General features: G+C 34.3%; 1 long non-coding RNA gene across 1 annotated transcript; it reads left to right on the forward strand.

The window, feature by feature from the left end:
- The first annotated feature begins 1,825 nt into the window (after window positions 1–1,825).
- On the forward strand, window positions 1,826–4,741 carry LOC141721515 (uncharacterized). The gene is made up of 2 exons (XR_012574772.1): window positions 1,826–2,238; window positions 2,546–4,741. It is a non-coding gene; the product is annotated as an uncharacterized LOC141721515 (long non-coding RNA).
- Window positions 4,742–5,303: the final 562 nt, after the last annotated feature.

Here is a 5,303-nt window from a genome sequence, read left to right on the forward strand (position 1 = left end):
CAATTGTTACAAGTGTTGATGAGTTAGTAGTTGTACAATCACTCTTAGGACTGAGGGAATGGAGTGAAATAAGTGAGAGGCTGGGTTGCTCCCAGGCAAATGGAGAGGAAAGGAGTGAACTCATGCAGACTATTTCTTCCAGCTAGGAAAAAGAGAGTGAGAGGAGTTCCACCTTAGAAGGTGAAGGTGAGGGTGTGAGGGTGGTGAGCCAAAGGGGAGCCCTTGATGCAAGAACATAGAGAAAATGAGAGAAATGCAGGTACATGAGAAATAAGGATGAACATCATTGTTAGTGAGTCAATCAATGTCAATGATGCAGACAGAGAGAAACTATTTCAGCATGATTAAGTTGTCATAGATTCCATCTCTTTGGATGCTGAGACATTTACTCATCTTGTTCCAGTATATCAACTTTTGGCTGGACAGGGCAATGAAAATGCAGAAAAGATGCTTAACTTGGTGCATACAACTGAATCAATGCAAAGAGTAAAGTACGCCATCACAGCCATGCCACCTAAAGTTGGTGATGATGTTGACTATGATACTGGTGAGTCTGAAGACTTCTTTGATGATGAGGATGGTGATGGAGAAGAGTTCATGGACGTGGGGGGAGAAGCAGGCCCTAGCTCTAGATCAAACATCCCTCCTTGGCTGTTTCCTAAGGAGTGTGATGAGCAGCATTTCAAAATAACTCTTTTTCACATCATTCAATAGACACACAATGCTCTTCTAGCCACTACCAATGCTACCACCAAGCAGCTTCTACAGGAACACCTTAATTTTCTACAACTACATCAAATCAAAGCTCTTCAACACAATCAAGATGTCACTTCAATCAAAACAATGATTGACCAAGTCAAGAAGAGTGTCTCTGAAAGATTGGATGCTACATTTCCAAATACAACAATGCTTGACATCAACAGACAGTTGAGGAGAAATTCTAATCTTGCAACTAAAGTAGATTCGTTGGACACAAGATTAAAAGTAGTAGAAGCCTCTCTCACAACTATTCATCTACATCAAGCACAGCAGACTCAATTGCTACAAAAACTGGTGGCTGCACAAACTTTCACCTCCACTCTACTTGATGATAACAAAAAGGGGGAGAAAGATCCCAACATCCTAGTTAATCTAAGAGAGCCAACCAGTAAGGGGGAGCATGTGATAAATGTTCAAATCAGTCAAGTAATAGTTCCAGAAATTACTTTGCCAAAGTCACCAGTATTGGATGACATTGATCTTATCCAAATAACAGCTACTAAACTTGATTCAAAGACAAATCCCAAGATGCTTGATGTTGCAGCTGTTGACAAGGAACTAGATGAAAAATGCAAGAAGATTGATGCAGATATTCAGAAGAAATTTGCACTAGTACAAAAATGCTCTTCTGCGTCGCCTTTTTAGCGTCGGTTCAATGAAGAACTGTCACCTAAACATATTTTAAGCATCAGGTGTATGTTTAATCGACGCTTATAGTCAGTGTGCTACACTTTTAGCATCGCCAGTTCAATCCACCGACACTTAAAACATTTATATGCGTCTGTTCTCAAAATGCCGACACTTAAAAGTATATACTGTGTCGGGTCTTCTGCAACCGACGCTACAGTTTATGCTTTATGTGATGGCACTGTTTTAACCAACGCTTCAAGTATTCAATGTTAACATGCATCAGTCCCGGGGAATTAACTTTTAGATGACAATACTTTCATTATTTCTTTTACCTTTACTATTTATTAGTCACATATTTGCTCTACTTAATTACCTTTTTTCAATATATATTATTTTCCTGATTTGAATTAGGCTAGTATTTTGGTATTTTATATGTATGCTATTCTTTTCAGCATACTTTTGAAAATTAGTAACCAATTATATTCTTAAAAGAGATGCTAACATAATTTTTAAGTCAGAGTGTGTCTTTGCTAGTTCCATTTAGGCAGGTATGTTCCTTCTTTCTTACCACCCCTGATGGCAGTAAAGTCAAAAGATTATGAGAAAAAGGTAATTGTAATTGAAATATGAATATACCTTTTTAGAAAGAGGATTTACAAGATCATATCAAGCAATATTTTACTTGTATATGATCTTTGCATAAGAAGGACGAGTGGCCGAAAGAAAAAGAGAAAAGGAAATCTCGGACTATTGATCATTTCATGGATGAATTGAAGCATGAGCAAAAAAAGAGGTAATGTCACAACCAAGAGCGTGAACACTGGGCCGATGGTCGTCATACTGACAAGTGTGAGAAACTACTTGAATTAATCTTCATGTGTACCAGATTATATCTCCATCTGTGGCCAGTTCAATATTGTATTCCACATTTTTACAGTTTTATTATTTGATTAAATTGTATTGAATATAGAACATTTACCATATGCTATTTATTGGCTATAAGATTTGCCTTTTCACTTACTAACTGAGAAAGCTTAGCTTTCGATGTGGGAAGCTGAAATAATTATAATGAGATTTGACTTGAGAATTTAGTAGATTGTTTCCTCATAGTTATAAATATTTGAAGGAGTGAATACTGATTTATATTCATACTCAGCTGTCCACCAGACTTGATGGGCGGCCAGATGATTTTGATCCAAGTGGTTAGCCTGGTTCATTTGATGACGGAGATCAACAAAAGAGAAATATGTGGGGAATCTTGTACCCCAGGTTGGATACTAAAATTTTCCAGCACAATCGTTCCCCAATTTTCACAAAAGATTGATACGTAAAACTAGTATTCTAATGATGTGTTCTAGGTGGATGAGAGTTTTATTCTCCATACTTTAGGAAGATTTATACACATTTCCCGTGTGAAAATAATGTAGCCCAGAACTGAATAGGAATGTAGACGACAAAGAAATTATGGTTTATAGATTTTAAGAACAGAGCGAATGGACATGCTCTTAAAGATGCGATTCAAGATTATAACTTTATTCCATTAATTTAATATATAATTGTACATAATTTGTATTACTTGATCAACGTATTACTAGCCTATATGATGTCCTGTTAGAAGCTAAGTTATGCACATTTAATATTAGAAATCTGGCTCAGTGTTTTGAGCATCCCGTTTATAAACATTGGAATATTATGCATTTTTTATAACATGAATTTGTTTACAAATTCATAGTTGTATATCAGTGCATCTAAAGCTCTGTACATCACTACGGTCATGCATGTTTGCAAGTAGTAATGCAAATGTGATAGTGACATCATCTCATATTCGGTATTAGCATGTTATGTCTATTTTTTTACAGGTGGTCTATTCCTTTACCTCCAAGTGGTTTTGTAGCATGTTTGACATATGAGTAATTGAGATGTACATTTTAAGTTCCTACCTTGTTAGTTATTTATTGTTATATTGTAGTTGTGCATCATTACTAATCCTCTGTACTCTGTCGACTTGGTAAATTCTATGGCAACTTATTTGGTGGAAAAAAGAATTGACACAGATTTCCAACTCTGAACTACATAAATGACTATTACGTTGTCAGATTAGAATAAAAAAATGTAATCAAAGTTTGTTAATATATTTTTGTAGAGGAAATAAAATCAAGTGGAACAAGACTAGCATGAACTCAAGCTTTCATATGAGTGGCGCTGCTTCTCACTATACTCGGCAATTATTTTATTTATCACATCATCCTCATGCATTTTATCGGTAAGACTCTGCTACTGCTTGTGTTAAGAAGAAGCTGTGACTGCTCGTAGTAGTAACTACTACTTAATTTAACGTTACATAATATTTTTACTACAAAAACTGAAGATCAGTGCTCCCAGCCAAATCCTCATAGTTCAGACATTTCCACTGCAATAAAAAGTTGTCTCCTTTATTGATCGAATTCAGTCTTAGGATACTTTATTAGGAATGACAAATTACACATGTAAATAATTTTAATAACGGCTGACCTTTCTTTCAAATATTATGTAGAACTATAAAATGGATCTTCTTATTGAAAACTATGCAAACCAAGATAATTTTAGGCAAACATTGATTTATTTGAGATATTCTTTTCATTTGGTACTTGGTTTATGCTGCTTGTTATGCTTGTTTTAATACCCCTCTAATTAATGAGGCAACAAGACTTTTGCAAATGTGACTAATAGTCCAGGTGATTTATATTTATATCTCCTTGATAGAAAAGTTGGATTTTTATTGATAACACCTTAATAGATTTTTTTAGCTTTTAAGGCGAATTATTCTTGCCATCTGAACTATAGTCCTAGTATTGTTACTAATGTTCTATTCCCACAAGTCATATCATTAGAATAACATAAAGAAAATGCACTAACATTGTCATTTACCTTCAATTGTTAGTTAACTTTTGCTAGTTAGCTTACAACTAGGAAATAAGTAAAAAAGCAGAAGTCAACAACATAACAAACATGTACAATCAAATATTGGGTGTTATTTTCTTCAATCATGTATTAATCAAAGATGAATTGGAGGCAATAATTGATGTTCTACATTTGCTAATATAATTTTTTTTATTCAGGGAATAAGGCACTTCAACAATGCAAGCAAAAAACTCGAACTAGCTATAATGAGTGCTTAAAAAATTGTTAGGAGCTGAAGCAAAAATAAAGCAAGTGTTAGAAATTGGCGTGCTGGTAGAAATTTGATGTAATATATTTCATTTTGTAAGCAAACCAATACACTAGGAAGATTTTTTTTCTTAGTAATTGTAACTTGATTTCGGAAGAATTAAATATTTTAAATTTATTTAAATGTAATTTATAAGCTCTGCTATGATTTAATTCTTGGGCGTACTGTATTGTTGGTTGAGAGTAGTTGTATTAGTACAATAAAATAGGTTAACAAGGATATTATTAAAAAATAAAAATACCTATTTTAACAAACCAGAAGCATTGTCATTTTCCAGAACCAACGCCTTTAGTCAAACCAAAAGCGTCGACAATCTCCATAACTGACGCAATTAGTTGGATCAAAGGCATCGACATTCTCCATAACCGACACAAATAGTTAGAACAAAAGCGTCGGAATTTTCAAGAACCGACACTAAGATTTGACCTGTAGCGTCGGTTAATTACCCTTTTGCGTGTGGTATTTAACCGACGCTAATTAAGTTTTTTGTCTCCAGCTTAACCGACGCTATAGACATCACTACTAAAAATAGTAGATATGACATCGGTACTTAGACATCGGTATGTAATGCACCCGATGTTAAAAGCCTATTTAACATCGGTTTTAAAAAAAGCGATGTTAAAAGCCTGTTTAACATCAGTTTTACATAGTAGCCGTTGTCTATGTTCAATTTTATAATAATATCAAATTTATGTTTTTCACTTTA

Source organism: Apium graveolens, chromosome 1, assembly GCF_009905375.1.
Source record: "Apium graveolens cultivar Ventura chromosome 1, ASM990537v1, whole genome shotgun sequence".
Lineage (NCBI taxonomy): Eukaryota > Viridiplantae > Streptophyta > Magnoliopsida > Apiales > Apiaceae > Apium > Apium graveolens.